At 44.6% G+C, this 11962-nt stretch overlaps 1 pseudogene; it reads left to right on the top strand.

Annotated features, from left to right (window-relative positions):
• Positions 1-334: 334 nt before the first annotated feature.
• On the top strand, positions 335-4612 carry LOC144127779 (uncharacterized; annotated as a pseudogene).
• Positions 4613-11962: the final 7350 nt, after the last annotated feature.

Here is an 11962-nt window from a genome sequence, read left to right as displayed (position 1 = left end):
TGCAAAGTGTGCAGTGCTTTATTTTCAGAACATGTGTGAATTAAAAACTGCATTTACAACAATAACAAATGTTTTCCTAATCTGCTGCTTCAGGCCGAGTGTTCCTCCCGAATGTAACTTACCTAGTTAGATATATCTTTTGCCAGCCAACAGATTTCATGCTTTCTTATTAACAAATTCATATCTGCGACAGCAACACACATGTATGGCCCTTGAAAAATTTTATGGTCATTGACTCCTTGTGCATTTAGATTGCTCATGTGACAGAGGATCCCTGGTGAGAAAAACTAAGCAAAGTTAACTGAACGAGGAAGGATGATGAGGAATGCAGAAACAGCTTGTACTTGCGCAAGACATTGGTCCAATCCTTTTGTGATATAAAGACATTCAGTTCAAAAATGAGTTCACGTGTTATGGTACAGAAATAATGGTACGCAGCTAGTAATACAAAACACCGCTGTATGCGTAGACGATATGCTTTTTTTGTTCTGGTTTCAGATTCTGTATGCAAAAACAATGGAAGAGCTCCAGACAGCTAAGGAAGAGCTTCACTGCCACAAACACGAAGCCTTCATAAAGAGAGTGGAAACCTTCCTTCAACACCAGCAAGAGTGGGTGCTCCTCTACCGTGCAGGCACAGTCACCAGAGGCCATAACACGAATAATTATTCAGAGGCATCCATACGAATCCTGAAGGACATCGTTTTGTGCCGCACCAAGGCTTACAATGCAGTAGCCCTGGTAGAGTTTACGATCACAACTTGGGAAAAAATATTTTGAGGCACGGTTGCTGAGGCATGCGCATAACCGTGACTCCTCCCACCGTGTTGCATTCCAGCACCTGCTGCAGAAGCTGCCCAATGATTTCGCCAAGTCCGTTGTATAGGTGGATGGCGCTTTGTATAGTGTGCCAAGCTCATCTGGCACCAGCTCTTATGAAGTGGATGCGGACATTGGCTTCTGCTGCTGCTAGAGAGGCAGCCAAGGCGCTTTTTGCAAGCATCAGGCTGCTTTCCAGAAGGCTTTTGGTGGCTGTTTTCCGAACAGCCCGGAGCTGACGCCCGAAGACCGCCGACGGCTCGGCTACCTGGCACTGGGTGACCGTTGCCCAAACATAGAATTCTTTCTTCCAATGATGCCAGGAGGCAATGAAGAGGTCACAGTAGCCTGTACATCGGCACACAGTGAACAGGCTATGCATGCAGATGTGAGCCAGCTGCCAGAATCTCCTCCCGGGCCATTTCCAGACAGGAAAGAGAAACCTGAGGTACAGTGGAGCATTAATCCTTTCAAATATTATAATGAACTATTGTAGAAGCGTAACAAAACTTCTTGGAGGTTAATCGCATAGTCATCACTTTCAGCATAGTATATCCCTGTGCTCATTACCTGGCTGATAAGAATATTGTAATGAACCACTAGGTTGTGGACAGTTTCTGTTATGTACTGTGTGCAGCAGGGTTAAAGTTTGGGGCATGCTTGGCCTAACTTGTAACCAGCAGCTCCATAATATTACATAAGTGTGAAACAATATATGAATGCGAGGCCAAGACACGCACCACCAACATCCCATTCCCAATAGTGTTATATCTTGTAGTGAGCCTTCAGATAATTTTTGTGCATCTTGAAGCACTGAAAAGCACATGTTGTGTTTGACATACATGAACACATTATTACACTACATGCAGTCATATACATGCATGTATATATGCGTGCATGTCTATGCACACATGTATGGCAAGCATACAGTTGCCACTAGTGAGAAAGTTCCTTTTCAGGTGAGAAGGCCCTGAAGGTCAAAATAAAATGAAACAGCAGATCATGCATCAGTGCGTTCACCTTCATTTGGGATGGCGTGCATGCATGTGTTAATGATTACAGTGCACATATATTCAGGAAGGGCAACCTCCTTGAGAATACTGACAGGGTGATAAATCTAATGGCCAGGATCGAAACTTCACTTATTCTTGAAAACAGAGAGACAGATGCAAGGAAAGGCATAAAGGATCACCAGGAAATGCCCAACAGGCTGCCCTACATGAGGAGAGGGTAAAAAAAGGACAAAACAGAAGAGAGAAGGAAAGTTGAATTCAATTACTTGAGAGGATGAAATATGTCTATATTGTCGTATATAATCTACAAAACAAACAAGAGCTATTGTGTGTATACAGACTGTAGCTTAGGATAAACGTCATGTTTGTGACAGTAGAGGTAGTTTGGCAGCAGCACGTTTTAGGCATGCAACCAAAACAAAAATATACACATATCTGTAACTCAAGCTGGAAAGGCTGATGGTGGGTCAGTTGGTGTAGGATGTTCAGGAGGGTGAAAACCAGAAAAAAGATACGGTGCAGAAGATAGAGGGCAGGACAGTGCCTTCACTAACAACTAAAGTCTGTATTGAAGACTGGCTGCGAATTAGTAACACAGCCATACATGGGCAAAAAGAAATTTATCTATGAAAATTCACAACATCAATGTCTTTGTTATAGATGGTGCACTCACATTTTGTGCTTCCTTATCAGGAAGGTCTGAAGGATTTTGCATGCCTTATGTGTTTTCTGGTGGCCTAGAATGGAAACCTTGCCAAAATATGGTGGTACATCTGCTACAGTGAAAGGTAGCATTACAACCAAGGCGGAATGCCTGTTCTGCTCGGACTTTCCATCAGGAATGACAAAACAGCAGAATCCGTCTTGAAAAGTAAGAACGGCAGTGCCAAAATAGAAAAAAGGAAAGATGTGACCAAAAAAAGGTACATTAAAGTCAGTCATTACTTATTTTCACAACATGATGCACAGCATAAAAAATTTACCAAACATCAAGGCATAAATGATTTTTTTTCAAGTACAGCAAAGCCATCGTGCCTCATGAAATATGCACTGAGTAAAAAAGAAACTGTGCGCCACCAAACATGACAGCCAGCACATGTAATGCACCACAGAAGCGGTTTACAAGATTCCTTTAATTTGTGGAACAAGTTATGCCTGACAGCACATGTGTTAATGATAAGAGAAGTGACAGATTGTAAAAGTACTAAGCTAGTGAGCAATACTGATGCTGGAGAAAATGGTCGTCTTGCCTTTTAACGTAGCAGATGTACCACACTATTTATAGTCGCAGCCATTTAAATACAAAGCATTTGTTAATGATCAAACTCCTCTCGCACCTCACCTATAGTAAATTAGGAGGTACCCGACATGCACACAAACAAGTTCCGCTGGTGTGTTCATACATAACGTCTAGAAACCTTCACAGTTTCGCTAAATGTACGCAAAAAGTTGAAATGATGAAGCTTGCTCTATATAGTTGTGGCCTTGACTGCACGTCACGTTTAGTGAAGTTTACATTCTAGGCCACAGCGACATCCTTGAGGCCTTTCATATCAAGAAGTTTGGTGATTCTTATGCTAGTGTACCACCTCTAGCGCTGATGAAAAAGGAATTTTATGTTATGAATTCTCGTATGTAAATTTCTCTTAGCTGCGGCTTTGGCATATTTAGGCTGTATTATTTGGCAGCCTGCCTTCAATAAATATTTTAGTCCAGCAGTTGTCCACCCCTTTTTGTTGTGTACCGTCTTTTCTGGCTGATTTTCATCTACCTGTTACCCACTCTACCCACCCGTCCATTTAAAAATGTCGCATCAGTTTTTAACCCTTTGAAGTGTTATTTTTGTTTTAATCGAAAACAAACATTCTTCATCCTAAAAGTATATTCAAGCCCCATGAAGAGATAATTTGTTAGTTTGCAAGTGTGAAATACCACTTTATTTTTTAAACGAATGTGCAAATTCCGGTACAATGTGTCACAATTAATCGAAACAGCAATATTGAAATGACAGGAGTTGTCGAGTAAACAGCCGAAAAAGAGTGAAATCAATTTTTGTTTTTGAGTTACACATTACGCTTGAAATTGCGAGACAAAAATGACCTTACTGCTAGTGGCAAGATCTATCTGCATAAAAATGGCGAAGGACATGCTAATACCCTGCTCAATGTTTCGCTAAATATTACTTATTGTATTCATTAAGTGCCATAAATAAGAACCACGTCATATGTGACATGAAGGACACTAATTTCATATGAAATAAATTACTGCTAGGCATAGCACACTCTCAGAAAAGCCCGTTAGTTCGCCCTGTACACAGTTATGTACAAAATGCCTTAAAGGGTTAAGCAGGACTCACTCTTTCAGTATACAGTCAGAGATAGTATCATGGATATTTTTTTTATTTTCCATTGCAGGACATGGAGGAAAAATACTGTGCACTTGAAAAGGAGCTGCGACGTGTGCACAAGCTGGCTGAAGACAGCGCTGTTTATCCAAAACTACTGGATGCAGTCACTGCACAGCTCAAAAATGTGACAAGTAGTGGTGCACATGCTCTTCTGCTGAAGCTAAAGGCCTCCTCTGCAGCAGATAGGAGGCGTGGCCAAATAATAAGAGTACAGCCAACAAGCCTGGCAAGGCGCCGGCCTGGCCTACCAAGGGGCTCGAAACGCGTTCCTGCTGGGCGGCCACTCACAGCAGGACAAGCAAGAAAAATCAAACGTGGCCACAAATTAGGCAGTAGCATTCAGGAAAATGTACCGGGGGCAAAAAGTCACTAGACTTGCTTTCATAGGTAAAGACAAACAGGATGCAGCAGCACAAGAATACAACCACTGCTACTGCATCCTAGTGGCGTCGCTATAACTGCACCCAGTGCGGTGGCAATTGCGTCACCCTCCTCCCCCCTCCACCTTCTCTTCCAGTGTGTGCCGCATGAGCCCTCCTCCGCTTCACTGTTTAGCTTACTTCATACCATATGAATATAATTCAACTAACAGTGGCATGAAAAACATGCTTGGTGAACTTTCATATTCATATTAGCAGAGGCAGGAAAACGAAACCTCTGAAATTTGCTTTTTGAACAAAGGTGCACCAATTAAGAGAAATTTACACTTGTGTTTTGAAGACATGAATGAATGCAGCGACTGACAGTGTGAAAAGAATTGCGAAAATTGTGTGGGCGTTTAAAAGGTTTGCAAAGATATGAGTACCAAAAGCTAAAAAGAGTTATAACGGTAACTGCCTAAGGACTGTTTCCGATATACAGAACCACTCAATTGATATCTGCAGAGGTAATTAAAAAGAAACAATAATTAACTGATGCAAACTTCTTTCCAGTATGTGAAAATGTGTGTACTCATTACGCAGGAACCATGAAGGACAATTGAATGTCGAAGTGCACAAGGCCCTGACAAAAGTACAGAAAACAACTGAATTTTATTTCTGTTGGAATAAGCAACAAAAATGTAACCATTCAAGGGAGTTTTGACAGCTAGAAAGCTGAATTAAATTGCAAGAATGACAGGGCAACGTTATTTATTACTGCTAAACAAACACCTTCAGAACGACTAGTAAGTCGTTAATTGCAGTATGCAAAACACTTCTGGAGATGTACACACTAGCACTTCACTCCAATTAAAGCACTGGCAGTAACGGGATGACAACTGTAGTTAAGTGTGGGCTAAACAGAGATCAAAGGATTTCGAACTCTGTGCAATGGAATCACAGGGTTCCCAACTGTATCTAAAGAAATGTAGTGTACAAATTTCAACTGGAAAGATTACGGCCATACCCTTTTACAATACAGGAGGCTTTTTATTACTATAATGCATGCCATGTAATACGAAGACTTCAATATGCTTCAGTAACGACAAATATGGGAGAAACCAAAGTGAAATGTCGTGTGAAGCTGACAGCAAATGCGTTACGGCAAGTCTGCTCACGTCGATGCGCCAATATGCAAGCCTTTCAAATCTGAGCTATCTGGGAAGGTGGCTTCATGCTTGAGCATTCACCGTGTTGTTCAGGCCTCGGTGGCGGTGATTATTTTATCTGCTGTAATACAAGCAATTTCTGCGTGGGCAATGATTTCCTGACGATAATGTTCCGATAGGTTCCTGCAGCGCCAAGAGGTCTCCTCAGTTGTGAGAGCAATGACGTAAGATGAAATTTGTGTTCATGTCCAGCAGTATTACACTGATAACAAGACGTACAATTTCTCTCCGAAAATTTTGTTTCAAATGCAAGTAGACAACCTATTAGCCCTTGGTGAACAACTCACTCACCTTGAGTTTTTATCGCGCAAATAAAACGAGCAATAATTTTTTTTATTCAAGGAGAGGGTTGCAAGAAGCTCCTGATCGTTTCTTCAACTTCAGTGCTTTTTCCCAGTTTGCTTTCAAGAGATAATAATGCAAGGCCTGAGAACCTAGACATCTTATTTGTAGATGTTAAGTAGTTTTTGATAAGTTAGAAATTAGAACCACTGACCACCTCATTACGCCCCAGGCAGGGGTATCCTGAGGAATATTTGAACGTCTAGTGAAAAAGCTCTGCAAGATGAAAAACCCAACTGAGGGATGAACGCAAAGATGTGCAACAAGGACGAATGCTTGGCCTCATGCAGGTCAGTGCCTGCCGCTTCAATGTGTCTCCGTAGCCAAAATATTTTGGCTCGAACAACTGTTCCGAGAGAGCTGTGAGTTTAGGAAATGAAGCATTAAGCTAAGTGGCAGTTAACAAAGGCACTGCGTGCCCCCCGCCATCCTTCTATCCTGCAGCTGCACCGCCTTGAGCTCTGCTCCCGATGCAGACCGCACCCCTCACCCCCCTCGTGACGCCACTGCTGCATTATGCCACTGACTTTGCAAAGTGTCGCATTGCTATGCCTGCCACTTCTAGAAAAGGCCTCCCACCTCAGTTGTGCTCAGTATACATTCCTATTTCATGTTGGAGTGTGCTATGAGCTGTCCAAAGAAGCTCTAAGGGGCAAAAGAGAAAGGCTGTAAAGCTTTATTTAGTTGTTAAAAAAAACTGAACAACTGGAGACTTGAGATTACTGGTACGTTTACGATACCTAAGTGCATTTCTGTTCCATAGAATGTTTCCTGTTCCACCGATCTGTTTTCTGCTTTGCAATAGCTTAGTCGCGGTGCGAACTGTGCAATTTTTACACTTTCCTGTATACTGTTTTTTTTTTGTGTGTTGCCTTACGCTACGATACCTCAGTGCATTTCTGTTCCATAGAGTTTATTCTGTTTCACCGATCCGTTTTCTGCTTTGCAATAGCTTAGTCACGGTGCGAATTGTGCAATTTTTACACTTTCCTGTATACTGTTTTTTTTTGTGTTGCTTTACGCTACGATACCTCAGTGCATTTCTGTTCCATAGAATGTTTTCTGTTCCACCGATCCGTTTTCTGCTTTGCAATAGCTTAGTCGCGGTGCGGACTGTGCAATTTCTACACTTTCCTGTATACTTTTTTTTGTGTGTGTTGCCTTATGCTACGTTACCTCAGTACATTTCTGTTACATAGAGTTTATTCTGTTTCACCGAACCGTTTTCTGCTTTGCAATAGCTTAGTCACGGTGCGAACTGTGCAATTTTTACACTTTCCTGTATACTGTTTTTTTTTGTGTGTGTGTTGCCTTACGCTACGATACCTCAGTGCATTTCTGTTCCATAGAATTTTTTCTGTTTCACCGATCCGTTTTCTGCTTTGCAATAGCTTAGTCGCGGTGCGAACTGTGCAATTTTTACACTTTTCTGTATACTGTTTTTTTGTGTTCACTTCCGCTATGATACCTCAGTGCACTTCTGTTACATAAAGTTTTTTCTGTTTCACCGATCTGTTTTCTGCTTTGCAATAGTTTAGTTGCCGTGCGAACTGTGCAATTTTAACACTTTACTCTATTACTGTTTTTGTTTGTGTGTTTCCTTACGTGCCTGTTTTTCAAGAATCTATTTTCGTACGGGGCCACAGCCAGTATTAAAGCTAAATGTTTGTGGTTCACCCCCTTGCCGAAAGTGGCAAATAAATTAAGGCTTATTAAAATACCCCACGCTTTGATACCAGGACCAACAGTAGATTGTTATGGCAAATACACAACAGCTGTGTGCAATTTTCTTATTGTGCATGCAATGTCCATGTGGCAACTTTAATTTAGGCATAGAAGAAATATGTAACCGTTCTTGTCTGCACACACTAGCAAAAGTCATGACTTGTATGCAAAATGCTCCTTTTCATATGTAAATCTATGAGGCCAGTACCTTCAACTGCACAAGAATTTTTATTGATATAAGTCGTCATCAGCACCACCCAAGTGCAGTACCGGACAGAGGCTCCTCCTGTTGGCCCCTAAATTTCCTGTTTTGTGCCAGCCACGGCCATGCTATCACAACTAATTTCATGACCTTGTTACTTCCACCTGCAGTCAGCCACACTTGAATGCTCTTTCTTAATAGTCCAGAGTGCATGACAAAGAATTGGTGAATTCAACTAGTACGTCAGACTTCCAATCACATCTACCTCACTCCACATCAGCAGCCACACGCTTAAGTTAATTAGTACCTGGCCACTCAGTGTTGAGTGAAAAATCTAGGATGACAAAATTAAAGGGGCTTCTTCCTCTGGCTTCAGTTTTTACCTCATCACGAGTGCACCAACTGATATTTTATCAGTGGATTACTTGGTGACTTGACATATACCTGAGTAATAAAATTCAATCACTAGGATATATCTCAGCAGAGGAGAGGCTACAGTTTAAAAAATAAGCAAACATATAGTCAGAGAACTACAAGAAGATCATCACATCAATCAGCATACCAGTATATTGCAAATATGCAAAAATGCTGTGCACTGAAGACAGCTCAGAAATTCCTTATCAGTTTATTGCTTTGAGAACAACTTTTATAACGCAAGTACTCTGCTGATAGGTAGAAAAATTGGGAAATTTAGTGTCATGTCACAGGTATTTTACTTCTGAAGAAGTGTTAGTTCTGACTCATAATGCCCCATTATTAGGCAAGCACCGAGGTGGCTTTGAGTGATGGAGTAGAACTAAGTTCAATAAGCATGCCTCACGTCCTTGTCACAATCAGCCTCACTGTGTCTACTGTCCAGCTTGCGCAATGACTCACAAGCGTGAAATCTTCACTGCCGCTTCCTTCCATGTCAGCAGTGTTCTCAGCATTGTCAGCAGTTTCCCAAGCATCCTTAGACAAATATGACAGCACCTATGTGTTACTTTAACCTCTCGTCAAAGGCGACATGGTAGGCTCCTCAGTTATGCAAGCTTCCATTGCCATATATTAGTACGTCTCTAACATATCCCATAGGTCACCGCAGGCCCTAGCTAGCTACTCGCCTCATTGCAACGTACAGGGAGTTATCTCCTTCATTTGTGTTTTAACACTCTCATTGACAGCTTCAGGACCGCATGAATGGAAGCAGTAACAAAACACTAGTTGTAGCATAAAAAAAATTACGATGGAGTCGTTATTCCAGTCTCAAGAGAGCTTGATTTTGGGTTTGTTAAACAGTTCTCAATCGGACATCGGCCTCACTGTCAACATTCCCTTCACACACATGCAAACACTGCCATGAAACTTGCAAGGTCTCCAGTATGTGCCTTTATTATAGTCATAGTTTTTACTCAAGTTCTGAACTGTAGTGCCTAGAATAGGCAGTATAATGGAGCCAAAGAACCCTATAATTTTCACGCGATATGTAGATATAAGCGCCTACTTATACACTGCACAGTCCACTGTCAGTCTACAATTCACAGAAGGTAGTAGTGCGTATTGTGGCGCGCATAAACAGCCCACGCGCAAATGCACTTGGAATTAACACACCAGCCAATGCCGTGCAGTCTGTCGGCTGCTGTAGGTAACAGTATGGCGTATAAGTATCGAAAACAATCCAACAAGTGAAAAGTTAAGTGACCACCACTCGCCGCCATGGAGCGAGTTTCGCGGCCGTACAGCACAGTGCGTGCCAGTTGCATATCGCATATAACTCACAGGCGCCCCTCTTTAGCGCAGGTCAGGAGGCCAAAGTAGCAGAAAAACGCGCGTCCCCGAGGTGCGCAACGAACAGGCCGGGCGCAATGCGAGCGGCCATGGGGAAGCAGTTACCATAGCAATAACAACAACAAACAAGCAGCATAGAAGCATGGGGCGGAAATGACTTCAACGCACAGCGCAGCCAATTGGCGGCCGTCTGGCTGTGCCGGCTGCGTTTGGCGAAGGCGCGCCCGGGTCATGGCCTTGGGCAGCGTCGCCGCGGTAGGGATGAAAGGCGTCGCGCGTCTTCGTTGCTGCTTCTCGGAGCGGGGCTGCGAACAATGGGGCCCGGCCAAGCTGGGTCGCCTGCGCACCCCGCACTCCCCTCCGGCGCCGTCCGCTTGACTCATTTTGTTCCATGTGGAGTCAAAAAAGAAAATGAATCACAGCGTACGCACTCTTGTCCACACACAGGCGGCGTTCCGTACCTGTTTACTTGGGGCTCCGGATGTGCCCAAGCTAACCGCGCACGACACCTCCCTACCAAGTGTGCTGCATAACATCTTGGAATGAAGCACACACAGAAAACCGAACAGACCAACGTGCCGCGGGCCCGGAGCCCGGAGCACCACCCCCTGCCGCTGCCGAAACATATGCGTTGGCTTTGACATATGCGTTGCCAAAGCCTCAGGGTACACCTCCATAAATGACATAACTTCAGGCCCCGGGTTTCCCCACCCCTCTAGTTGGCAGCTACGAGTCGCGACATCGCATCGGCATTGGCGTTTTGCTCCCCCTTTTTGTGCTCGACCCGGATATCGAATCTCTGCAGAGCGAGTGCACAGCGTGTTAGCTTGGCGCCGTGCGGACTACTCAGAGTCAAGTATTTGAGCTCCTTATGGTCCGTTGTGACCCGAATTTGTGCGCCACACAACCAGACTTCAAGTCGCCATAACGCCCAAATGATGGCATAAGCCTCCTTCTCGATACTCGCCCAGCGGGTCTGAGCCGGGCTAAGCTTTTTGCTCAGAAAAGCGATAGGCTGCTCGCGGCCCTCGTCATCGCACTGGGCAAGGCAGGCTCCCACCGCGTAGTCCGAAGCATCGGTTGCGAGCACGAACTCCCGACTTGGGTCAGGTGCATGAAGTGAGGATGCGCTCTTCAAGCAAGCTTTCACCTCATCAAAAGCTTTCTGCGCCTCGTCATCCCATGGGAGCCGCTGCGGTGTCCGCCTGTTAAGCTCGTCAGTGGCAGCACGACGCGAGAGTAGTCGGGGACATATTGTCGGTAATAGTTAGCTATGCCCAGAAAGCTTCTGAGCTCCTTTGTCAGGGGCCTCGGCATCTCGTCTATTGCCCTGACCTTTTCTTGATTAGCGCTGTGCTTCCCCGACCCGACCACATGGCCCAAAAATTCGACTTCCTGTCTCGCGAAACAACATTTGCCCGCGTTCACGGTGAACCCGGCGGCTGAGATCGAAGCGAGCACCGCCCGAACGTGCCTCACATGCTCCTCCCAGGTGTCTGAATAAATTGCGAGGTCATCTATGTAGGCGCATGCGTACTCGCGGTGCGGTGCTAGTACCTGGTTTATGACCCTCTGAAATCTCGAACTCGCATTCCGAAGGCCGAACGGCATGACCTTCCATGCGTCCTGCCCCACCGGAATGTCGTGAGGGCCTGTGCCTGCTCGTCAAGGGATATTTGCCAATAGCCTCTCAGCATGTCTATTGTCTTCATAGCTGATGAAGTTGGCTTTCTTTACTCAGAACAGCAGCTCGGACGGTACCCAGGTGAAAATTTCCTGCTGGTTTCCTGCTGGTTTTCTACTGGTTCCAGCAGTGCTGGTTTATTAGCACATTCCCAGCAGCTACTGGAACCAGCAGCCACTGGAACCAGCAGCCACTGGAACCAGCAGCCACTGGGACCAGCAGCCACTGGGACCAGCAGCCACTGGGACCAGCAGCCACTGGGACCAGCAGCCACTGGGACCAGCAGCCACTGGGACCAGTAGGTGATGGAACCAGTAGCTGAAACCAGTGGCTGCTGGTTCCAGCAGAGGGTTGCAGGAAGTCGGCCGTATGTTCTGGTACACTTTTCAGCAAATTTCGAGATACGAAGTATGCA

The sequence above is a fragment of the Amblyomma americanum genome, chromosome 1 (genome assembly GCF_052857255.1).
Source record: "Amblyomma americanum isolate KBUSLIRL-KWMA chromosome 1, ASM5285725v1, whole genome shotgun sequence".
Lineage (NCBI taxonomy): Eukaryota > Metazoa > Arthropoda > Arachnida > Ixodida > Ixodidae > Amblyomma > Amblyomma americanum.
Note: the sequence above shows the minus strand (reverse complement) of the source record. Positions and strands in the feature narration are given on the sequence as shown.